The sequence below is a fragment of the Drosophila serrata genome, unplaced genomic scaffold (genome assembly GCF_035046125.1).
Source record: "Drosophila serrata isolate PLE 108 unplaced genomic scaffold, ASM3504612v1 contig_128, whole genome shotgun sequence".
Taxonomy (NCBI): domain Eukaryota; kingdom Metazoa; phylum Arthropoda; class Insecta; order Diptera; family Drosophilidae; genus Drosophila; species Drosophila serrata.
This window is the reverse complement of record NW_028257026.1, coordinates 38,820-65,952: the sequence shown is the minus strand read 5'-3', so window position 1 is coordinate 65,952 and position 27,133 is coordinate 38,820. Positions and strand designations below refer to the sequence as shown.

Sequence of the window (27,133 nt, the reverse complement as noted above, 5' to 3'; positions counted from 1 at the left end):
CATTATTAGTTTTCAACAGAATTTGATCAAATTTGAGGATATAGCCATTTCATATTATTCTACAAATTTGTGTAAAATTTTATGAAAATCGGACTAATATATCATATAGCTCCCATAGGAACGATCGAGAAATTTGAGAGGAATGAGAATGGCGGTGGCTGTTGTCGGAAGAGTGACAATCGCGGTGGCGATAACATTTTTAGTTTTCAACAGAATTTGATCAAATTTGAGATATAGCCATTTCATTTTATTCTTCAAAATTTTATGAAAATTGGATGACTATATCACATAGGTGCCATACAAACGATTGTTAGATGTGGAGCAAAAATGCCAATCTGTGAATGTAAAACTGAAAATATAAAATGTATAGGTGAATGAAATGAAAGCAGGTATTACTTCATTGTTTTTTAACATTACTATATATATTTTATATTGTATGGAAGGAATCCAGGAAGTCATCGAAGTTCTATCTGCAAGGGTATATAAACTTCGGCGTGCCGAAGTTAGCTTCCGTTCTTGTTATAATCTAAATTTACTTTTCTTAGCGTAATCTTCTATATTATAGATTACTTGTATATTATTTATATTATTAAAATGTTTTTCCAAGCTATTAGATTTCCCAAGGACTAATTTATATGGACAATAATTTTGTGCCATAGAAGGGGTAAAGTTGAAACAGAATATAAAATATTAAAACCAAACCTTCCAGTCGGTTTTATCAACTGATATACAAGGTGCGTTCCAAAGTAAACATTACTTAAAAAAAGAGAGAACAAATAGTTTTTTCGGCAAAATAAATGTATTTTTTTCAAAATAGTCTCCTTCTGCTTTAGTACAGCGTTTTGCACGGTCCAAAAGCATGTCGAACGAGTGTTTTAGATCGTTACCCGGTATGGCCGCCAGTATGCCGGTGCATGCCTTTTGAATGGCCTCTACGTCTGCATAACACTTTCCTTTCATCGGCAAATGCATTTTTCCGAAAAGGTAGGAGTCGCACGGTGCCATATCAGGTGAATACGGGGAGGTGTTGATGGTTAAAATGTGATTTCTGGTCAAATAGTCGGACACAAGCGTCGATCGATGAGACGGCGCATTATCATGCAACAAACGCCAATTTTCATCTTCGCGATATTCGTCGAATACGGCGCACCAAACGCTTCAAAACTCCAAGGTAGAATATCGCATTAACGTTTTGGCCGGGTGGAACAAATTCTTTGTGGACAATACACTTGGAATTATAAAAACAAATCAGCATTGTCTTAACTTTTGACTTCTCCAGGCGGGATTTTTTGGGTTTCGGCTCATCGTCATTTATGTCCTCACGAACACTTTGAAAACGTTGAAACCACTCGTGCACTCTGCTACGGGATAGGCAATCATCGCCATAAACTTGTTTCATCAATTGAAACGTTTCGGTAAAAGTTTTATCAATTTTAAAACAAAATCTAATGTTGGCTCTTTGTTCGAAGCTCATTTTCGCACCGATGACAAAAACATACTGACACTTAAGACGCAATCACTTCCAATAGATGAAATGTCATGAAATTTTTACTGGAAGTCGATAAAGGATAGCAGACTCTAACGCACCAGGTGATATATACATGACGCCACTAGAGGGCTAGATTCTAAAAGTCCTGTTTACTTTGGAACGCACCTTGTATATGAACGTACATATGTATTCTTTGAAAATTCTTTGACTTTTCTCTAATGTTCCAACTGTCTGGTGACTGGGGTCTGTTGAACTTAAATTTTTTATTTTCAGGTATTTACATAGGTCGTACATATAATTGATTTTTTGTCCCATGTCCGAAATGAACTTCTTAATTGAACCAATAATATTGTATTCAGAGGAGTTTTTTTCTTGAGTTTTAGACGCGTTATGTGATCTGCATTTCTAATTGTACGATGGACAGTTGATGTAGCGCTTGCTCGGTATAAGATACTTTTTATTAGCGCCATCTGTTGGTCGATCATATGTCGAATGGCGGCTTTGCCAGTGTAGCAAGCGTAGATCGGCTAGGGCACGAAAGATCGGGTGAGAGAGCAACAGAGGCATTTGTCAACGGTCTCCCCGTTTTCCCCACTTTCACATTGGGTTACCGCCACTTTTCCGGCGTCATCTTCCAGCATTCCATTTTTGGCTGCTGAGGTGTAGTGACTATTATATTTTGGCGACTGGCGACAGAATTTAGAAAAAGTATTCGCGAGTGTTCAAAGTGCTGAGAATACAATTTTGGTTATTGGCCCCTGAGCCACGAATAGAAAGGCTGCAGTTTGTACCGCTCGAAGGCCCGAGGAGAGGAGAAGGGCAGGCTAGGAAACGACGCCGGCGCAGCTTCTTGGATCTTTTAAGCGCCTGGATCTAAATTTTTGGAGAACGACTTCCCCGTCGCCCCTCAGCAGAGCTGGGGAAAATATTCTTTTTTTATTTAATTTTCTGTGGTTGATAAATAATTAGTCGCCGAATGATGTAGAACGACCTTTGTACCCCTTTGCGAACAGCTCTAGAGAGCACAACTAAGCAAGAGAAGTCGTTAGCAGTCGTACGAGCTTTTATGCCAGAGTCGGCGTAGGCGTAGATTTCGGCGAAGCATTGCAATCAGTTTAATGAAATTCGTTCGGGCGTTTTGAACTCGCCGCCGCGATGCGATCCCGGCCAAAGTATGTTTAATTTGAGCCCATGCCCCATCGCGACGAATAATTGTAAAAAAAGGGAAATTTTTCGAGCCCCATTTTGTTCCAGTGTCTGTGAAGAGAAGATATGGAAAATTAGTGTAAGATAAAAGAGAAATTCTAAGTTAGGGTAATTCGCGGAAAAATTACAAGAATGAAAAGATAATGAAGAATGAACTCATGTATATGTAAAGAGCAGGGTGCGGCAAAGAGGAATATTATTTCGTTGCATTCCTGTTAAAATTAGTGGAAAAATCTAATTAAATAGCGCGGGCCGAATGCGTCATTTTCTGATAGTTTTCCCCTTATCTTCGTAGTCTCTTTTAGGGCGTCCCATTTGGTTGTGAATTTCTTTTTTGGCATGTGTCATTTCCTCCCAACTTTCAGCTAGCTTCCGAGGAAAGCGCTTTCATCGGTGGAGTTAAGAAAATAGTGAGTGTATCAGTAATAATTCAAATAATTTCAAGTACAAAAAAGAAATAAATTGAAAAGAAAGAGAATGTCCCAAATCAGGAGCCGCTAATGTAAAAGAAAGAAGCGAAAATTTAACCGAACCAACGGCGGAAAACGAAGAGGGAAGGGGAAAAGAAAAGAACGCTGATACATAAGGCGATTGCGCTTAAGGCTAGTTATGCTAAGAGCTTCTAAGCTTTTTCTTATCTAATTGTTGTTTTTATCATTGCAACATGTATATTGAATTGCAGTCAGCGTAAATAATATTTTCCTTCAACTTGCCCAAAATTGTTTTGCCATTATTTTGCCATTTGCATTCTAAGTTTTAATGTTTAACTGTCTATCTACGTTTTCTACTTTAAGTAATGAATTTATATTTTTCTAGTTTTAAATAAAATTATTATAATGTTTTAAAATGTCGAGTATTGGCCGCAGCTGGCATGCGTTGTGATGTAGGGTAGCACTTGTCAAAGGGGTCGCTCAAGCCTATAGCTTTGAGGATGGAAGCGACCATAGGAAGGGTGGGCAAACTAGAGCCTCCAGATCACCAGGAGTGCTAAAAAAGGGCAAGCAAGCCGAAGAGAGTTCAATTTTTCCCCAACTTTTGTTTATGTGTTGTCTGTTTCTCTGTCCCGGTTTAAGCTTGTTGTAGTACGCATTCATTTATGTTTAAAATTATGCAAAGGCAATCCGAGATCCGAGCAAGACCATCACTCCCGTAGCCGACGAGCCGAAGCCTAAAAAATATCTTGCGTGCGCTCCGATCTCGAGCTAACAACTTGCCTGTAACATTCATTTTTAGTGTAGCGATTCGTTACATTTATAAATAATATGTTTATCTTTTTATAATTTTAATAAAATTGTCCAACGCGAAGGCCACATATATGTTCAATGTGACTCACACAGACACACACAAATAATTGTTAAACTTTTCGTCCAGCCAAGGGGTGGGCTAAGACTAGGTTGTGTTTATAGGTAGTCACCAAGCCACGGTTGCTCCAGCTGGTAGGAAGGAATTTCCACTCACAGTTGCTCGGAAGCATAGGAACACGGAAGAAGATGACTCAGGTTTGAAGCATCTAGCCGGCCGCAGACGACAACAGAAGAATAGGGAGTAGACAAACTCGTGTATACTCTACACCGTGTAGCCCGAGTCGGTGCATATCACACGCATAGGACTAGCAGGTGCATTTGCTTTCAAAAGCGAGCACTTGACCACGGATGATAGGCATAGGCAAAGGGACGCAACAAATTTCATAGGGGCTTATTAATTTTGTTGTTATTTGCATAGGACTTACTGAGCGTTTATCTTTCAGAAGAGAAACTCAGGCCACAGATGATAGCAGAAGGCATAGACCCAACATTGACGGAAGAGTAGAAGCGTGGGCCGATCGGATAGCAGACAGCGAAGATTTCGTCTGACCACGGCAACACGCTCTGCAGTGTTGTTGGTATTGCCAAATAGCGATAAACAACGCTCGTCAATTTTTTTTCTCGATTCTCTTTTGTGCTGACCGAAACCTTTTGTTTGTATATAAGTGCATTTTGATTGCCAGCATTGCTATGCTTGCTGGCCAGACTTTTTGTATTGATTTGTGATTGTCGATTTTTGATAATTGGTTTGATTTTTCGTTGCGAAACAACATTTTCTATATTTCAGGTGTTATTATTGTATCCTTAAGTATTATTATTATTACGAGTTCTATTAATTACATTTAACGAAGGGATTGGAAGTGAGGCTTCGATCTATATAGATTCCATAGCGATCTTGAGGTTCGAAACTTGGATAAATTCTTCATTATTTATGTTCAATTTTTTTTTGTATTAAATTTTAGACTAATTTCTAGCTTGTTTTTAATTATTATATAGGGATATAGGATCTTAGGAATTTCTATTAGCCGTATTTTGAATCCGGTTCGTTTTGACTTGTAGTCGTCCTGATTTTATTACTCTGCTTTGGTTTTATTTAAAAGTTAGCCATGGATCCAGAGGTTTCGGGATCCACGAAATGCATGCTCTGCGAAAAAGGTTTGTCACCAGATCAAGTAAGCCTTGGGAGTTGTGGATATATATTCCACAAGGAATACGCAGACGGATTGGTCAAGAAGCAGGGCAGTTGTCCTCGTTGCGAGGCCAAGGGAAATTCCGCCTAGGCGAAGACCCCAGCTCCGAAAAAGCAAGCGATGAGCAGCATTGATGCTGAAGCGATCAGCAACATTGTAGCGCAACAATTAAAGGCAGTGCAGCATAATTTGCTAACCAAGCTTACGGAACAGATGGGCCAAATAATTCAGGCGCAGATGCAGGAGCCGCCAAGGTCAAACGAATCTGTCCATAACTTCGGAACTCAATCAGTAGCAGGGGATATTGAAACCCCAGACAGGCCCACATCAGCTTTTTCTAGCTCCGATTTAGGAAGTCGTCCGGACAAGGTTGGACAAATTATTAGCAGCTGAAAGCTGCGATTCAACGGAAGACGGATTTAGTGTAGATAAATTTTTGTATCGAGTGAAGGCTCTAACTCGTCAAACCCTCAACTCGCGGTTTGATTTGATTTGCGGAAATGCCAGCGTGCTATTTGAGGGACAAGCGCGAGAGTTTTATTGGCGGTTTCATAAAGAATCCGATAGTTCCCGATGGGATATGCTTACTGAAGCTTTACGAAAGCAGTTTCGAGATACGCGTACGGATGTGGATCTGAGAGAGACAATTCGTGAAAGAAAGCAGAGAGAGATGGAAAGCTTTGACTCTTTTTACGATGCTGTGGTACAGATCACAGACTGTCTGACAGTTCCCATGCCAGAGAAAGATCTGGTAGAAACTCTTCGCCGGAACGTGCGGCCGGAAATAAGGCACGAGCTGTTGAATGTGAGCATAGACTCAGTCCAAAAGCTTCGAGATATCTGCCGGCGTAGGGAAGGCTTCCTTGAAGATGTGAAGCGTACGTATGGGTATCAGAAACCTGTTCCTTTTCGGAAGCAAGTATCTGAACTTGTGCAGGAGTATCTGTCGGATGATGCAGCTGAATTCTCGGACGTTGAGCAGGTAGCAGAGGTAGATGCTCTAGCATTGGTATGCTGGAATTGTAGAAATGAAGGGCACCGGTATCACGATTGTGAGGAAAGACGGAAAATATTCTGTTACGGTTGCGGTACCCCTAATTCTTACAAGCCGTCCTGCCACAAATGCCAAAAAAAACGGGAAGTTGAACACACAACCCCGACAACAGCCGTGTGTTCTCCGAAACAAGCCAGCGAATACCGATGTCAGCCAGCAATGAATACAAGCTTAGAGGAGGCAGCTGCTGATGCAACAGTTTTTTGGCATCAGCAAATACAGCACTTTAAGACCACCTATGGGAGTAGCACCAGAGTCCGCGAGGCCTTTCCAAAAACTTTACGTGAATTTTTTGGGCCCGTATCCTAGGTCAAAAGTGGAAATGTGGCCATATTTATCGTGCTAGATCACTACAGCAAGTTCGTTTTTCTGAAGGCGGTGAAGAAATCGACAGCGGACGTGGTTGTGAAATATATGCAGGATGATTTATTCCATACTTTTGGGGTCTCAGAACCATTGTTTCAGATAATGGATCTCAATTTAAATCAGAATTGTTCCAAAAGCTGTTGAGGGAGTACAAAATTTCACACACTTTTACCGCCGTTTTCTGGCCACAAGCTAATGCATCCGAGAGGGTAAATCGATCGGTAATAGCTGCCATACGATCGTATGTACGCAGCGACCAGAAGGATTGGGACGAGCAGCTAAGCAGCATCTGCTGTGCTCTCAGATCAGAGGTTCACTCTAGTTGAGGCACTTCACCCTATTATATGATTTTCGGGCAGCATTTTATCTCATCTGGTGCAACGTATAAGGTGTTGAGAGCTCTTAGTTTGCTTGAAGATAGGTCTTTGGCATTCACGAAAGAGGATTCTTTAGAACATGCTCGCAGCAAAGCATCGGAGATAATGAAAAACCAATTCGAAAAGAATGAAAGAAGATATAATCTGCGATCGAAGGAAGTCTCTTTTAGTAAAGGCCAAGAAGTTTATCGAAGGAACTTTAAGCAGAGCAATTTCGCAGCTGCGTACATCGCAAAGTTGGGTCCATCTTTCATAAAAGTTAGAGTAAGAGATAAGATTGGACAAGTTTACTATGATCTTGAAGATTTGCAGGGGCGTTACGTAGGCCGATTCCACGCAAAGGATATAAAGCAGTAGCCTCGCAAGCTGTTTATCAGTCTTGGAGTGTTGATCCCCAAGCATGATCTTGCTAGGGGGGTATTTTGTAGCGCTTGCTCGGTATAAGATACTTTTCATTAGCGCCATCTGTTGGTCGATCATAGGTCCAAAGGCTTTGCCAGTGTAGCAAGCGTAGGTCGGCTAGGGCACGAAAGATCGGGTGAGAGAGCAACAGAGGCATTTGTCAACGGTCTCCCCGTTTCCCCCACTTTCACATTGGGTTACCGCCACTTTTCCGGCGTCATCTTCCAGCATTCCATTTTTGGCTGCTGAGGTGTAGTGCCTATTATATTTTGGCGACTGGCGACAGAATTTCGAAAAAGTATTCGCGAGTGTTCAAAGTGCTGAGAATACAATTTTGGTTATTGGCCCCTGAGCCACGAATAGAAAGGCTGCAGTTTGTACCGCTCGAAGGCCCGAGGAGAGGAGAGGGGCAGGCAAGGAAACGACGCCGGCACAGCTTCTTGGATCTTTTAAGCGCCTGGATCTAAATTTTTGGAGAAGGACTTCCCCGTCGCCCCTCAGCAGAGCTGGGGAAAATATTCTTTTTTTATTTAATTTTCTGTGGTTGATAAATAATTAGTCGCCGAATGATGTAGAACGACCTTTGTACCCCTTTGCGAACAGCTCTAGAGAGCACAACTAAGCAAGAGAAGTCGTTAGCAGTCGTACGAGCTTTTATGCCAGAGTCGGCGTAGGCGTAGATTTCGGCGAAGCATTGCAATCAGTTTAATGAAATTCGTTCGGGCGTTTTGAACTCGCCGCCGCGATGCGATCCCGGCCAAAGTATGTTTAATTTGAGCCCATGCCCCATCGCGACGAATAATTGTAAAAAAAGGGAAATTTTTCGAGCCCCATTTTGTTCCAGTGTCAGTGAAGAGAAGATATGGAAAATTAGTGTAAGATAAAAGAGAAATTCTAAGTTAGGGTAATTCGCGGAAAAATTACAAGAAAGAAAAGATAATGAAGAATGAACTCATGTATATGTAAAGAGCAGGGTGCGGCAAAGAGGAATATTATTTCGTTGCATTCCTGTTAAAATTAGTGGAAAAATCTAATTAAATAGCGCGGGCCGAATGCGTCATTTTCTGATAGTTTTCCCCTTATCTTCGTAGTCTCTTTTAGGGCGTCCCATTTGGTTGTGAATTTCTTTTTTGGCATGTGTCATTTCCTCCCAACTTTCAGCTAGCTTCCGAGGAAAGCGCTTTCATCGGTGGAGTTAAGAAAATAGTGAGTGTATCAGTAATAATTCAAATAAATTCAAGTACAAAAAAGAAATAAATTGAAAAGAAAGAGAATGTCCCAAATCAGGAGCCGCTAATGTAAAAGAAAGAAGCGAAAATTTAACCGAACCAACGGCGGAAAACGAAGAGGGAAGGGGAAAAGAAAAGAACGCTGATACATAAGGCGATTGCGCTTAAGGCTAGTTATGCTAAGAGCTTCTAAGCTTTTTCTTATCTAATTGTTGTTTTTATCATTGCAACATGTATATTGAATTGCAGTCAGCGTAAATAATATTTTCCTTCAACTTGCCCAAAATTGTTTTGCCATTATTCTTTATTAATGCCCGAAATCGAGTCGAAGGGCGTATATTTATTTAACATTTGCATTCTAAGTTTTAATGTTTAACTGTCTATCTACGTTTTCTATTTTAAGTAATGAATTTATATTTTTCTAGTTTTAAATAAAATTATTATAATGTTTTAAAATGTCGAGTATTGGCCGCAGCTGGCATGCGTTGTGATGTAGGGTAGCACTTGTCAAAGGGGTCGCTCAAGCCTATAGCTTTGAGGATGGAAGCGACCATAGGAAGGGTGGGCAAACTAGAGCCTCCAGATCACCAGGAGTGCTAAAAAAGGGCAAGCAAGCCGAAGAGAGTTCAATTTTTCCTCAACTTTTGTTTATGTGTTGTCTGTTTCTTTGTCCCGGTTTAAGCTTGTTGTAGCACGCATTCATTTCTGTTTAAAATTATGCAAAGGCGATCCGAGATCCGAGCAAGACCATCACTCCCGTAGCCGACGAGCCGAAGCCTAAAAAATATATTGCGTGCGCTCCGATCTCGAGCTAACAACTTGCCTGTAACATTAATTTTTAGTGTAGCGATTCGTTACATTGAAAGACTAGCTTTTTCTCCGGTTAATTCCGTAATCTTAGCTGCAGACTTAGCCGAATTTAAAGCAATTCTAACCATTTTGCGTACTGCTTGTTCAGATAAGCCTCTTTTTCTTCTTTAAAGTTTGTTCCATATGCCTCAATCAACAGTTCTGGAGCTGCGGTATATCTGTTTGGCAATGTTTCGATTTGACAGTCTTGAGAGTGAAAAAAGTCAATTTTTATACCCTTGCAGGGTATTATAATTTCAGTCAGAAATTGGATCAGGATCAACAGCCGAGTCGATCTAGCCATGTCCGTCTGTCCGCAAACTAGTCTCAGTTTTGAAGCTATCTGAATGAAAATTTGTAGTTAGTCTTCTATATACTCTCACGTGTATACATGTCGGACAACTATATGATATAGCTGCCATAGAAATCATCGAAAAGTGATATAGAGATATAACCATTCTATAACATTATACAATTTGTCGCAAAATTTTATGAAAATCGGACTACAATATATATATACATATACAATACAATACAACTACAATACATATACCACAATATATATATATAAATATATATATTTTTTTTCCATAAAATTTATGTATACTCATATAGCTCCCATGGCCATGGGAACGATCTTTAGATATAAAGGAAAAATTTAAATCTGTGAATGTAAAACTGTAAATATAATATGTATAAATACATACATAATACATAAGTACATGAGAATGAAATGAGAGCAGGTATTGCTTTTGTATTAAAATGCATTGTGTTCGGTAGTGAAAGGTTCATAAATGCCCGATAATGATCTTTTATTGTTCTCCTGCTTGGTCTGGATACATATATATGTTCTTATATCTAAAGGCATAGCTGCGCGGTCAGCTCTGCGGCCTGCTTACATAAACTTCATGTATGCTCAGAGTAACAGTGTGAGCGCGAGGGAGAGTGATTACCCTGCAGTACCACGTGTCATCAATAGCCACTGTCATCAACTCGTCATCAACGCGCCGACTGCGACTTCTATAGATAGAGTCGACGCTCTGCCGACTGCGACTTCTACCGAGTCGACGCTCTGCCGGCTGCGACTTCTATAAAGTCGACGCTCTGCCGACTGCGACTTGTACGAAGCCTACGCTCTAATGTTGCCATGGTGATTGTCTCTCTCTCTCACTCTTCAAACGATCGAGATGAGCCAAAAGCAAATAAGCTAACAATTAAAATCGAACCAACTGTTTCGCACCCTAGAAATTTAGCATTTCTATGTGTATAATATATTATCATGAACAATTATAATGATAGTATTAGAAATAAATATTTTTTAAATATAAAACGCGAATGAAATAATAATTGCATATCGAATAAATAGTTTGAGTTGCAATAACATTTTAAGTAACTTTTTGCCTGGTCGGATATATCCTTCATACCCTGTTTCCAATGGAAGCAGAACACTCGGACACAAGTTAGCCAAACGGGACTTTGTGAAACGAAACGAACAATAAGAGAAAAAAACGGACTTGAGGATCCGTTTTTTCGGATCGTTGTTTGTTTTGTTGTTGGAGGCACGGTCCTTTTTTTCCTTTCCTTTTTTCGTGTTTTCACTTGCAGTTAAACAGTGAGCTAAGTAAGAAGTGTGCGCAGGCCAAATTTGAAAAAAAAAAATTAAACATATACATATACATATTCTGTTCAGTTTTCAATAATTGAAATTATATATCAGGTGAGTTTTTATTTAAAGATTTAAAAAAGTTTACTTTCGTTTTAATTCTGTCTTCTATTTTGTGTACATCTTCCCCTCCTCTCACTTCGTGTCTGCATGCAGCTATTGTACTTAGAGTACAACATCGATGGTGCGAAGTGTAAGAAAAGGCTTCGAGTTCTACTCAGCACTCTTAGGTAATTATGTATTTATTTTTAGATTTTGATTTCGATTTATTTTCCATATTTTCCTTTTTCAGATGCAATAAGTCAAGTTGATGCAACGGAGCCAGCTGCAAAACTGTTGACTAAAAGCCTTCGTTGCGCAAAAAATTTGGAAGCACAACACAAAAAAAGGAAAAGGGATGATGGCGTTTTAGAATGCGGTCCGAGCGTTTTCCAGTACCTCAATACTTAATTTTTCATGTTTATTATTATTATTTTATTATTATTATTATTTTTAATTTATTTTGTATTATTATTATTAGAACTTTTTTTAATTTAATTATTTTTATTATTTAATGTATAATTTTAAATTTATTATTTTACTTTTTAATAGAATATGAAAAAAGTGAATAAATTGAAATGTGATGATTCATTGATGAATTGTTGATGAATTGATGATGAAACATCTATTTATCTACATCTATCGTCCTTCCTCAGTTCACACGAACAACAAATGTAAAATAACAAATATCAAATAACAGACAAACAACATTGAAGTTGTCGGGGTTTGGATCGGATCAGCGAAGCGTTTGATAAAGGTTTCTCAGTTTTATGACTCGACCGTTATTGCCTTCTCGTGTCTGCGATTACTGCGAGTACACAAAAGTCGACCCAATTACGAGTTGTTTGTTCTTAAAGTGAGACGTCAACGTCATCATCTTGGATACTAAGATACTCAAATACTCAAAAACCCAAAGTCGATGAAACATTGATGTTTCATCATCAATTCATCAACAATTCATCAATGAATCATCAACAATAAATCAATTACAAAACATAATTAAGGGATTTCATATTTCAATTTATTAACTTTTTTCATATTCTATTAAAAAGTAACATAATAAATTTAAAATTATACATTAAATAATAAAAATAATTAAATTAAAAAAAGTTCTAATAATAATAATACAAAATAAATTAAAAATAATGATAATAAACATGAAAAATTAAGTATTGAGGTGCTGGAAAACGCTCGGACCGCATTCTAAAACGCCATCATCCCTTTTCCTTTTTTGTGTTGTGCTTCCAAATTTTTTGCGCAACGAAGGCTTTTAGTCAACAGTTTTGCAGCTGGCTCCGTTGCATCAACTTGACTTATTGCATCTGAAAAAGGAAAATATGGAAAATAAATCGAAATCAAAATCTAAAAATAAATACATAATTACCTAAGAGTGCTGAGTAGAACTCGAAGCCTTTTCTTACACTTCGCACCATCGATGTTGTACTCTAAGTACAATAGCTGCATGCAGACACGAAGTGAGAGGAGGGGAAGATGTACACAAAATAGAAGACAGAATTAAAACGAAAGTAAACTTTTTTAAATCTTTAAATAAAAACTCACCTAATATATATTTTCAATTATTGAAAACTGAACAGAATATGTATATGTACATATATGTTTAATTTTTTTTTTCAAATTTGGCCTGCGCACACTTCTTACTTAGCTCACTGTTTAACTGCAAGTGAAAACACGAAAAAAGGAAAGGAAAAAAAGGACCGTGCCTCCAACAACAAAACGAACAACGATACGGAAACACGGATCCTCAAGTCCGTTTTTTTCTCTTATTGATCGTTTCGTTTCACAAAGTCCCGTTTGGCTAACTTGTTTCTTGGACGTTGATGCACTAAGGTCAGTACATACAAGTGGCCCGTATGACACCAGGCACGTGCCTGTTTGGGTTAGGTGTTAGTAGGCGCGATGGAAAATATAGGACAGAATACGAGGAAAATTGACTACCGGCGTGCTGCCAGATTGTTACCATTCATGCTTACTAAGTGTGTTAGTATTAAAGATTTTAATTTGAGAAGGGAATCTACGTTAGAGATTAGTGTGTACAAATCATTATAATTTGCACATAACACTCTAAAAGGTTCATGCAGTTCAAAGGAGGTCCTACAGTGGCGCAACACTAATGGGATATAGGATCTAGTGGTTCTACATGGTACATGGAAATTAAGCTGACTCAACAAGTCAGCACTTTCCACATCACCATGGATAAGGTTAAAAATAAAGGTTATCCCTAGCATCGTTCTACGATTGGCTAAGGACGGCAAGTTTATTAATAGGAGTCTACTAGAGTAGGAAGGTAATCTTTGGTTTGCATCCCAATTTAAACCGCGTAGACCGAAAAGTAAAAAGTTCTTTTGAACCGACTCAATGCGTTTACTATGGACGCCGTACTGAGGGCTCCAAACGCAGCATCCATATTCTAGGATAGGACGAACTAAGGAAGTATATAAGGATTTAGTAACATAGGGGTCATTGAATTCCTTCGACCACCGTTTAATAAATCCAAGCACACCCCTGGCTCTATTCACCATAGACGAAATATGATCAATAAAGTCAAGTTTTGGGTCCAAGCGGACGCCCAAATCGTCAACTGTATTAATTCTTTTCAAAAGAGCAGCAGTTCAGCGTGTAAGTAGCAAGCTTAGCAACGACACGAGAGAATGTCATTATCTTGCATTTCGAGCCATTTAAGTTTAATAAGTTTACACGGCACCAAGTTTTAAAATTATTAAGATCTGTTTGTAAATCCGACTGGCAGGCAACGTCATTGTATTGCACGCAAAGCTTGACGTCATCCGCGTACATAAGTACTCTGGAGTTAGTCAAGACTTTGGGCAGGTCATTTATGAACAATGTAAACAATAATGGTCCCAAATGGCTTCCTTGCGGGACACCAGATGTAACCCTTAGAACATTGGATAAATTATTCTTAAAGAGGACCTTTTGCGTCCTGCCATTCAAATAACTAGAGATCCAATTAAGAAGATCACTTGGAAAGCCCATTGAATCGAGTTTTCTAACGAGGAGAGAATGGTTAACAGAGTCAAATGCTTTACTGAAATCAGTATAGATTATATCTGTCTGACAATTTTTATGGAACCCCTTTATAATATAGGAAGAGAGCTCCAAAAGATTTGTTGTTGTTGATCTTCGCTTAATAAAACCATGTTGACATGGAGAAATAACCGATCTACAAAGGTGCTGTAAGTGAGGGGTGATAATATTTTCAAATAATTTTGGGATGGCCGACAACTTAGAGATTCCTCTATAATTGCTGGCATCCAATTTGCTACCTTTTTTGTGGAGAGGAATAATAAACGATTCCTTCCAAATAATGGGAAAGTGGGAGGTTTCTAAGGACAAGGTAAAAATTTCAGAAGGGGATAGCACAGGGCGTCGGCACAATACCTGAGCACACAGCCAGGAATTCCGTCGGGACCTGGCGAATAAACTGGCTTGACACGATGAAGATCTAAAAGGAGAGAGCTTTCGTTTAGGCTAGGACAGAAAATTAAGTTTGATTTGGGTATATCGTAGGAAAAGGTCTGGTATATATACGAAGAGCTAGAATAGGTTGTTTGAAAAAACTGCGAAAATAGATCGGCTATTGCCTGATCATTATTTGCGGTAGTATTTTCAAATGAAAGCTAGGAAGGATTTGTTTTAGGTTTACGTTTAGTGTTAACGAAATTATAAAACTGTTTTGGGTCCTGTGAGAACTGGGCCCTACAACGATTTAAATAGTTTTTATAATACTGCGCGTTCAGCACGGTAAAGTTTGACCGAGCTGATAAATAAAATGAAAGGGCAGATTGAGAACCGGTGATTTTAAATTTAGCATACAGTCTAGACTTTTTATTTTTAAGTCGGCTCAACTCTTTAGTAAACCACGGCGGTTTATTCGAGCTTGGCGGATAATATAACGGAACACATTCAGTAAAAAATGAATTCATGGCACTGTAGAAAATATCAACGGCAACTGCCATGTCAGTGCACATGTATAGATCGGACCAATTGAACTCGTTTATAAAATTATTCAGCCGTTCAAAGTCCGTTTTGCGAAAACATAGGACTTTATTGGATGGACGGTCAGAAATATTCTGTACGTCACACCCAATATCAAGTATTGGATGATAAGGATCCTCGGGCTGCGTCAGAGGCGCCACCCTTGCTAAACTGACTCTCGCAGGATCAGAGACGAAGCAAAGATCAAGCAAGCGCTGTAAGGAATTTCGCACATGGTTGACTTGAGACAGCGAAATGTCAAACAAGCCAGCGATAAAGTCATGTTGTGTAGGTGTATTGAGAGTATTGGTGGAATTATTTGAGCACCAAATAGCACTAGGGATATTAAAATCTCCTAGAACTACCAACTGGTCTCTATCCAAAAGTCTACTGGAAACCATCTGAATAGCGGAAAGGTGATTCCAATAAATAGGAAGTTCCGACAGTGGAGGTATGTAGGAACAGGTAATAAAAATGGAGCTACCTTTGATAGATAGCTTCACACAGAGGAATTCAACATCGTTGCATTTCTCGAAGGTTAATAATTCTGACGTGAGTGAGGAGTCCACCGCTATAAGAACTCCACCCCCGCGTCTGATAGGGCGATCTAGCCGATATACCGTGAACACAGCTGGAAAAACTTCGGAGCTCAGAATCTCCGGCTTTAACCAGGTTTCTGTGAGCACAATAACCTAAGATGCAAACGAAAGGCTATCAGAATACAAGTTAGGAAGCTTACTACGTAAGCCTCTTGCATTCTGATAGGAAATACCTAAGGAGTAGGTTAGTTTTTTGGGTCGGGATTGGAAGACGTAGAAGGCGCAGCGGTAACATCAGGCCTGGGAAGAGTTATTCCTACAGGCCGCTTTTTCTTTTTCTTCGCCTCGAACTCCTTAACAACTATGTACTCTGGCCAGAAGTTGGGAGAGCAAATAGTGTTAAAGAGCTCGTTAGGAACATTTATTTTGAAAGATGAAATGTCCCTTGCGTAAGAAAATTTGAACTTTTCCACCTTTATCTTTATTTTTTCGGCTCTGGTTTTGCCTTGTATAAAGGCGAGAACATCTTCCGATGTTTGGTCAGGGGAGAGCCGCGAGACAAGAATATGTCTCGTTGGTGGAACCGCTATAAGGGCTTTTGGCAAGGCAGATTGGTTATCTGCCGTGCCATTGTCGGCCGGTATTCCGGGCCTAACACCCTGGGCAGATATATTTGTGTGCACGGGACCTTGAGGGGTCAATATTTGCGACCCCCCAGGGGATAAAACAGAAATCACCGGCGGTACGGGCACTCCCGCTGCACATTCGGATACCGAATCTTTCCTAGCGCTCGATCTCAGCACTCTTGGAATTAATGCTGAGGTCGAGGGCTGTGCCGTGGGAGGCTGCTGCTGAGAGCCTGTTGCAGGTAGTTGGGGTCCGTCTACATGCTGCCCACCAATAGCAGTTTTTTTGCGCCTAGGAGACTCATTTAATAGCGTAAGGCTATTAAATTGGGTGTCCAGCGCCAAGAACATATCAAGAGTTTTACGAAAACTCGTTAAAATGCCCTTAAAACCGCTTTTGGTTTGCCGCATGAAGGACGTCATCTCCCTTTCTACATCGCGACAGGCCTCACAACAGTAACGCAGGCCGATGTTTTTTCTTACATCGCCCACCGTCCAAGCTGCAACTCGAATACACTTGGCGTGCATGACGTTGTCGCACAGCCAGCAGCCGATTGTAAGGTCACCTGCAGCAATTGCCTTTTGGCAGGTTTTAACAAAACAGACAATGTTTCCGGACATTATGAGGACTTACCACTGTACTTGTACTTGGAAAAAAAATAACAACAGAGCTATAAAGAAAGAAGTGAAGAGTCACAGCGAGAGCGAGAGAGCGGGAGAGCGTATTAGATTAGATAAGAAAAGAAGTGCAGCGGCACAGCTAAAGCGAGAGAGTTGGAGAGCGTGGGAGATAAATAGATAAAACGTTTAGCTGTTGCGACGGCGCAAACAAAAGCTAGACGAAGAAGACACAAAAAGGAATTCAAAATATGCAAAAGCTAGCACTAGCAGCACAACTAAATTGGAAAATAAAATCAATTATATACACAAAATTAGAAAAGCTGCATGCACACGCGAAGTGAACGGGAAGTTATTAACACAAATTAGAAAAATTAAGTTAACCCCGGTGGTTAGATTCAAACTTTAATACAAAACGAGAGCGCAAGAAAAAAAAAACGTCCGTTCACTTGGAAAGATGAATATGAATGAATGAATGTGTCCGAGTGTTCTGCTTCATTGGAAACAGGGTATGAAGGATATATCCGACCAGGCAAAAAGTTACTTAAAATGTTATTGCAACTCAAACTATTTATTCGATATGCAATTATTATTTCATTCGCGTTTTATATTTAAAAAATATTTATTTCTAATACTATCATTATAATTGTTCATGATAATATATTATACACATAGAAATGCTAAATTTCTAGGGTGCGAAACAGTGGGTTCGATTTTAATTGTTAGCTTATTTGCTTTTGGCTCATCACGATCGTTTGAAGAGTGAGAGAGAGAGACAATCACCATGGCAACATTAGAGCGTAGGCTTCGTACAAGTCGCAGTCGGCAGAGCGTCGACTTTATAGAAGTCGCAGCCGGCAGAGCGTCGACTCGGTAGAAGTCGCAGTCGGCAGAGCGTCGACTCTATCTATAGAAGTCGCAGTCGGCGCGTTGATGACGAGTTGATGACAGTGGCTATTGATGACACGCAGTACTGCAGGGTTGTACCTAGCATATTGGTGTGGTCATATTACTCCGCACTTGACAATATGCTTGGTTTTCATATTTACGTAAACATTGGAATAAAGTGCTACAATGTGTTTCTACTTATGTGAGTACAGTATGTAATCTATATGTGTGCACGCTACATCTCCCTCCTTTTGAAAAATAACGTAATATAATGAAGTTATTTTAAATATATTTAAGTGATTACTTTTTTTTTAGTTTCTTTGATTCTTTACATATTTGATTATGAATTGAAAATTATCAATCTGTCCTTATGGACTGTTTGATTTTTATTCTTATTTCCAGAAATAACTATCTTCTATTTTTTCTATTCTATAGGGCCCAGTGTATTTAAAGTCTAGTTTATGTCCTATTTCATTTTTATAAATTTAATTCCTTACTATTTATGTCATATAATTTCTTATATTTCAACCTATTTAATTCGAGCATATTTCTTGCTCTTTTGAAAGCTACTTCTTATCTATACCAAATACTAATTTACACGGACAATAATTATGTGCCATAGAAACAATAGACAAAGTATTGGAGCCATACGTCCCAATCAGTTTTATCAACTAAGATATAAGATCGTATGTATTCGGTAAAGGTTCTGTGACTTCTTTCGACTGCTCCAACTGTCTGGTCATGATGTGCAGTTTATGTTATATTGTCTATTTTCATAAATTTGCACAAATCAATAAGTTCTTATACTCTGTTCCCATGTCCGTAATGAACGTCTTCATTGGACCGTACTTCAGAATATAAGATTCGAATATACCTTTGGCTACTGTATTAGCGTTTTTTTCGGTATTGGTATCGCGACTAGATATTTAGTAAGGTCACAAATTAATGTGATTGCATACTCATTACCATTATCGGATTCAGGTAGTGGACCTACGGTTTCCACTATAACTCTATCAAAAGCATGTACAGGTGTTTCTGTTATAGTTAAAGGAGTTTTGGTTTTTCTTCTCACTTTTGATTTTTGACACTTTCGTATGTAATCGGTAACATCCCGAGTCCTTTTCCTTTCCAGTAGTAATGTCGTTTGACCTTGGCCAAGGTTTTTGTAATGCCTGTGTGACCTTGTATTGGATCGTCATATAGTGTAGACAATATTGCTTCTTTTTCTCGTTTATTATTGTGGTCACCGGGTTGAGTAGCGCTACTCTTAGAGATTTCAATATTTTATTGCCCATTTTTTTTTAATTATCTATTGAAATTGTATCAAAGATATTTTCCCACGGTACCAATTGGTTTAACTTCAATATACCGGCTTCTTTTTCAAGCCTTGGGAATAGTTGTCCTACGTCAATATTTCCATTTCACCATTCACCAATATCAATTCTTGCTATAATTTTCTTACCATGTTTAAAGAAACACAGCATATATTTTATATTCAAGGTTACTACTATACGTACCTCATCATTATTTATGAAGTTTTATACGTTGGGCTGAGAAGCTTTTTCTATAGATTGACTTGGCAATTCTATTTGATCTTTTCCTGCGCAGGAAGTCTCTTCCAAGTCTAACCGCATTCTGGTTAATTTAGAACTTGGACCATCGAAAATAGGTGGTCTATGGTCTGTCTTAACTATGAAGCTTATGCCATATATATATGGTCGAAAATAATTGATAGATCAATGGATAGCTGCTAACTCTTGTTCTGTTGTTGACTTTTTACTCTCACCCTGCCTGAATGTTCTTGATGCATAGGCTACTGTTAGCTATTTGCTTGTTTGCTTGCATCGGTTATTATACAAAATTCCTTGTCAAAATCGGGAAGTTTTAATAATGTAGGGCTCATCAGCTTTGTTTTTAAGTATTCAAACGCTTCCTGGCATCCTTTGTCCATTCAAATTGGACATTCTTTTTACATAATCTTGTTATAAGACGGGAATGGTCAGAAAAATTTTTAATGAAGGGTCTGTAATAATTGCAGAATGCAACAAATCTTCTAGCACTATCTCCGTCTGTCGGGACGGGGTTTGATAACATCGTACTTTTTGTCATCAGGTAGTATACCTTTGTCAGTACACTTATGGCCTAGAAATGTCACTTCGTGCATGAAAAATTACCATTTTCCTGGGTGTAATTTTAGGTTGTTTTCTTGACACAAATCAAAAACGTTTGTTAAGTTTTTAATCATATGTTTTTCAGAACAACCGATGACTATTAAGTCATCCATATACAAGAATGCTTGTAAAGGCGTTAAGCCAGAAAATGCAATTGTCATCATCCTTTGGAATAAGTTTGATGCTATTTTGAGTCCAAATGGTAATCGTGTGAAACGATAAGAGCCATTGCTCGTTAAAAATGAAGTTAAGTTGCGAGAATCCTCATCTAACTTACTTTGATAAATCTTGACGTTAAATCGAGGCACGAGAAATATTTAGCTCGGCTTAACTGGTCTAGAACATCCTCAATTCTTGGCAGTGGAAATTTGTCTGAATGGAGTTGACGATAGTCTATTACTAATCGCCATTTTTTGGTGTCAGTACTGGGTAAGCTTATCTTTGGAACAAGTAGGGTAGTATAGGGCTATTGTATTCTGATGTTGAAGGTTCCACTATCCCACCCTTAATAAGTTAATTAACTTGTTTTTCGACTTCCCCTTTGTATGAATGAGGAATTCGCAAATTTTTTATGTACAGTGGCTCGTCATCTTTCAATCTCAATTTTTGTGAATAAAAATTATTAGTAGTGATTGATTCGGTTTCGAGTCCGAATATGTCACTATAATTGCTGCATAGGTTTTTTCAAATATTATGGAATTGGTTTGGAAAATTGTAGGATAAAATAGAAATAACATTTTTAGTTCGTTGTTGATTTGAATCTGTTATTGATTCATAATCGGAAAGTGGGTCTTTTTTTAAATGATTGATTTAAATTATTTTTTTTCATTAGTTGTATTTAGGATCCTAACAATAGTGTTTATGGTACTTGAAATAGTATTTCCAATGAATATGTCATTCTCTATTTCTTGATTGGGAATTAGAAAATGGTCATCTGTTAAGTTAATATTTATCTCTCTGACAACTTCTGATCTAGCTGGTAGCATTACCATGTTGTCTTCTAAAGAATGGATTATTGGAATGTTTAAAGGGAAATTTAAGTTATTCGGTCGGAGTATTAACCAATCGTTATTTGGCAGAAAATAGTTTAATAAAATCCCTACCAATGATGACATCACTACGTATAGGAAAATCTACTTTCACAATGTGAAAGTTATGTGGAATTACATATTTGTTATATTTTAAACATACGAGAGTTGAACCTATTGTGTTAATATGACCATCGCCGATTCCGGATATTTCATATTTATTTATATTTTGTAATGCGTCTGAATCTTCTTTGAGAATTGAGATGTCAGCGCCTGTATCTATTAGGAAACTGAGGTTTTTCCCTGTTGTTTCATTTTGGAGTTTTATAAAAATGTTATACTTGAGATTGATAGTAGGCACGGTGTTGTTCACTGTTGAGCTCCAGGGCTCTTTTGGTTTTCCGAGCTACTTTGGGCAGTTCGGACTTGACCATTGTTGCGGTTATTGTTGTTGTTTTGCTTTTGGTATCCACCTCGGTTAGAATTGTTTCTACCTCGGTTGCCACCTCGGTCATTTCCTCTGAAATTACCCCTATTGTTATTGTTATAGTGGAAACCACCATTGCCGCGGCTATTGCCTCTACCTCGTTGGTTGTTACGGCTGTAGTTTCCACGATCGTTCCTGCCTTTGTAGTAGAATACTGTACTTCAACTTCCAGTCATTTCTGTGCTACATTGGATATATTTTCCAACAGCATCATTGAAAGTGCTGAATTTTCCAGCTTCCAAAATTAGGGGAAGTTTCTCATATTCGCAATTTTTACTTTTTTCATGGCTAATATCGATTCTTTAGTCGCAAATTTCTCAGCGTTATCAAAGTCTAGTCCATCGTCAATATAAGCTGTGTCGAGTTGCTAACACAGACCATTGATTTCAACTGTATATTGCGTGGCTGACTTGGCTTTTTGCTTAATATTGAGCAAGTTGGCTTTAATAACATCAGTTGACTCGCCTTTGATATTGATTGGTATTTAATTTATTTATAATACCAATAATAGACGTTTCATTTTGTACTTTGTACAAAATTGGGCCAACTATTTTAGACTCTACCTTTACTGCTAAGTCTTCCTGTGTACCTTTAGTAGGGTCTACCAATCTTAATGCTGTAATAAATCTAGCCAGTGATAGCTTTTTGCCGTCAAATTCAGGAATAGTAGACGAAAATTGTCTTAGGTATTCACGCTCTAAGGCCACTTGGTCCGTCATCATTGAATCTAATTCTAGTGGCTTAATGTCACTATCGGCTTCGCTATCGGTGTCACTTAATAGTGCTGGTTTAGATTCGTTTAATTCTTCTAACTCCCTGGAGTCAAATGTTGCCAATATACGTAAATCTTTTGAGATTTCGATGCCAATAGTATGCTTTTTACTAATATTTAGTAATCTAATCCCGAGTGATTTTATAATTTTCTGTCATTGGTACCTATGCGCATCTGTAAGTCTATTTTCCTTGCTTGTAAATAGTTTAACTATATGGTTATAGTTCGGAACTTCTATGGTTATATGGTGAATTAGCGTTACTACTCTTATTGGTTTGTTTTTATACCCTTGCACGGTATTATAATTTCAGTCAGAAGTTTGCAGCGCACTGAAGGAGGCACCTCCGACTATATAAAGTATATAAATTCTTGATCAGGATCAACAGCCGAGTCGATCTAGTCATGCCCGTCTGTCCGTCTGTCCGTCTGTCCGTCTGTCCGTATCTACGCAAACTAGTCTCTCAGTTTTGCAGCTGAATGAAACTTTGCAGTTAGTCTTCTATATACTCTTACTCATATATATGTCGGAACGGGCCAGATCGGACGACTATATCATATAGCTGCCATGGGAGTGATCGGAAAAATTTTTCCAACAGAAATTATTACATTTTCAGTTTTCAACAGAATTTCATCAAATTTGAGATATAGCCATTTTATTATTCTCTACAATTTTGTGTACAATTTTATGAAAACCAGACTACTATATCTTATAGCTCCCATAGGAACGATCGAGAAAATAATACAATTAAAAATTATAACTTATTCAGTTTTCAACAGATTTTCATCAAATTTGAGGTATAGCCATTTTCTAATAATCTTAAATTTTGAGGTAAATTTCATGAAAATCAGACGACTATATACAAACGATCGTTTGTTGTAGAGGAAAGAGGCAAATCTTTGAATGTAAAACTGAAAATATATTATCTATGGGTGAATGAAATTAAAGCAGGTATTACTTCATTGTTTTTTAACATAAATATATATAATTAATATTGTGTTGATTCCTTGTCATCGAAGTTCTATCTGCAAGGGTATATAAACTTCGGAGTGCCAAAGTTAGCTTCCTTTCTTGTTATTAATAACTTCGAATACGTTGGGCTTTGAAGTTTTTTTTTATAGATTGCCTAGGCAAGTCTATTTGTTTTTCTCCTGTGCAGAATTTCTGTCTACTTTCATACATATCTTGTAGTGACTTTATTTATATTTCTGGTTATGTTTTTTAATTCTTCGATGGTTATTCTTGATAACGCATCTGCTACGTAGTTATCTTTGGCCTTTAAATAATCTACTGTGCATTTTTATTCCTCTAATTCAAGTATTATGCATGTCAGTTTAGGATTAGGATTTGCCATTGAAAACAAGTACGTGAGTGGTCTGTAATCTGTTTTGGTAGTAAAGTTACTGCCATAAATATATGGTCTGAAGTATGTTATTGCCCAATGAATTGCTGCCAGTTCAGTCAATTTTTGTTTTGACTTAAAACTACTCCACAGGCTTGCTTACTCGCAACCGTAATTATGCATAATTCTTTTCTGAGATCTGGGTATTGTTTAGTTATTAGTGCCGATATTACCCTGCAGTACCGCATGTCATCAAAAGGCCACGGTCATCGACTGTCATCAACGCGCCGACTGCGACTTCTACCGAGGCGACACTTTGCCGGGTAGATGACTGCAGTTTGGCAGTCGGCTTTCCATTCGAATTTTACATTCTTTTTACATAATCTGCGAAATTTTGTACAAAGCGACTGTAATAATTGCATTGCGTTCTGCATCGTCTAGCATTGTCCGCATCATGTAAGTTGTATTTCCTACATTTCTCAAAAACACCAGTTAAGTTTTTAAGCATATTTTTTCGGGAGAACCCATGATTTTTAGATCATCCATGTAAAGGAATGCTTGAGAAGGATCTGGGCCAGAGAATGCTATCATTCTCTTGAAAGAGTTTGGCGCTATTTTTTAGCCGAATGGTGAAAACCTGAAATTAAGTCAAGGCATGAAAAATATTTTGGCCTACCAAATCCAAAATTTCATCAATTCTAGGGAGTGAGAATTTATCGGACAATAGTTTTTTATTAATCTGACGATAGTCAATATCTAATCGGCATTTTTTCTTGTCAGAATTCGAACGTTACTTCTTTGGTACCAACCATAGTTGGCTATTATAAACAGATACAGATGATTCCACTATGTTGTCGATAATTAGTTTTTGTACTCGCGCTTGAATTTTTCCCTTTTGGGTATGAGGGATTCTATAATTTTTTATATATACGGGTTCATTGTCCTTCAATCCCAATTTTTGCCTATAAAAATTGATTGTTGTTACCGATTTGGTAGCGAGTCCGAATACATGTTATAATTTATGCAAATAGTTGTTAGCTATTTATGCAATTGTGGTGGAATGTTTTTTGCAAGTTGTGTAAGTACTGATTTTTCCCTGTTTTCTAAATCTGTTTTATTACTTCGTAATTTGAAAGAGGTTCATATTTTACATTATTTATACTGACTAAATGATCAGTATTTGTCTTATTAACCCTGCAGTACCTGTCATCAACAATTCATCATTCAAGGGGGTGCTGTTGATTTTTCATCGATGACAGGCCATACAAACTGTTGCTTTATGTAACATGGGCATGTCCTAGGCTGTCATCAATAAAAATTCATCAACAATAAATCGATGATTCATCAACAATTCATCAACAAATTCATCAAATATTCATCATCAATTCATCGATGTTACATCAACAATTCATCGATGATTCATCATTAAATTTCTCAAAGGCTGGGCCATGGTACTGCCGACGACTGCCGTCTAGACTACCGCCGTAACTGTGTCGTGGACAGAGCGTCGTAGTAGAAGTCGCAGTCGGCAGAGGGTCGATTCGGTAGAAGTCGCAGTCGGCGCGTTGATGACAGAGGCCTATTGATGACACGCGGTACTGCAGGGAAGTCTTATGTCTGAGTCTTATGAATGTATTTCTGGCTATTGCTATGGTATTAGCTATATAAATACCATGCTGAATTTCCTAGTTTGGAATCAACCACTGTCTTCTATTGATTCTATTTAAATTTTTCGGATATCTTGGGATCTTGCTGGCAGAGTAATGGAATTATTGCCGGAACTGTATGTAGTTGGAATATAAATTGGGAGTTTTATGTTATTTGGTCTAATTATAAGCCAATCTTCGGATTGCTAGAAGTCTAACTGATAGTTGTATTTTTTGATGAAATCTATGCCTATTATTCCATCACATGGAATTGTAAATTTAGGATATACGATATGAAAATCATGTGAAATTATGTATTTATCTGTTTGTATTTCGATAGAAGTTAATCCCTTTGATTTGGTAACTTCTTGTCCCCTTATGATTATAAATAATATTATAATAACCACGACCATTGCCTCTGCCGCGATATTTACCTCTGTTGTGCAGAAAATGGTGCTCGCAATTCCAGTCATTTCTGTACTGACATGATGTATATGCTCACAGCTTGATTCTATGATCTGAACGTTCCAGCCTCGAGAATTTTTTTTAGCTTTAGTTGGTCACAATTTTTCGTCATGACCCGTATGGCTTCCTTGGTGCTAAACTAATCTGCATACTAGTAGGGCAATCTCCTCATTAGGAAACTCGATTAAATTGGTTTATCACTTGATATTCTTAATTGGATCTGAAGTTATCTGAATGGCAGGATGCAAAAGGTCTACTTTAAGGATAATGTATCTAATGTTCTAAGGCTTACATCTGGCGTCCAGCAAGGGAGCCATTTTGGTCCCTTATTCTTACATTTTTTTTATAAATGACATGACCAAAGTCTTGACCAACTCCAGAGTATTTATGTATGTACGCTGATGACTTCAAACGTTGCGTGCAATACAAGGACGTCGGCTGCCAGTCGGATTGACAAACAGATCTTTTGGAGCCCTCAGTACGGCGTTCATAGTAAAGGCATCAAGTCGGTTCAAAAGAACTTTTTAGTTTTCGTTCTACGCGGATTATATTGTGATGCAAACTAAAGATTAACTTCTTACACTAATAGACTCCTCCTAATTAACTTACCATCCTTAGCCAACCATAGAACTATGCTTGGCATTACCTTCATCTGCAACCTCTTTCATTATTGAGTCAGTTTAATTTCCATGTACCAAGTAGAAATACTAGATCCTATATTCCTTTAGTGTTACACCACATTAATCTCTAACAAAGATGATAGCCCTCCAAAACTAAAAACTTTAATTCTATCACTCTAAGTAGACATACAGGCTAGCAATTTAACAGCACGCCAGTAGTTAGTTTCCTCGTCCTCTTTTCTATGTTTCCTATCGCGCCTACTAACACTTAACCGTTTAATACGGGCCCCTTGACTGTTCAGACCGTGGTGCATCCATTAATATAGCTTCCATAGCAACGATCGGAAAATTTTTACAAAAAATATTATAACTTTTCAATTTTCAACAAATTTTCATCAAATTTGAGATATATCCCTTTTATATATTATTCTAGAATTTTGATTTTAGTTTTATGAAAATCGGAAGACTTATTATATAGCTACCATTCACACGATCGTTAGATATAGAGGAAAATGCAAAACTATGAATGTAAAACTGTTAATAAAATATGTATAGGTGAATGAAAAGAAAGCAGGCATTACTTCATTATTTTTAATATAAATATATATAATTTATATTGTATTAACTCCAAGGTATACAATATTATATTTTATCGGTACTTTTTTCTTATTACTGCATCTAGCAAACGATGGCTAGTAAATTTATTTTTACAATTTTTCACTGAGCGATATCGGATTTCCACTGATTTCAG

At 37.9% G+C, this 27,133-nt stretch overlaps 1 long non-coding RNA gene across 3 annotated transcripts in view; it reads left to right on the top strand.

Annotated features, from left to right (window-relative positions):
- Positions 1-27,133, top strand: part of LOC147644614 (uncharacterized) — a 212,046-nt gene that overhangs the window by 166,631 nt on the left and 18,282 nt on the right. The gene's annotated exons all lie outside the window — the stretch shown is intronic.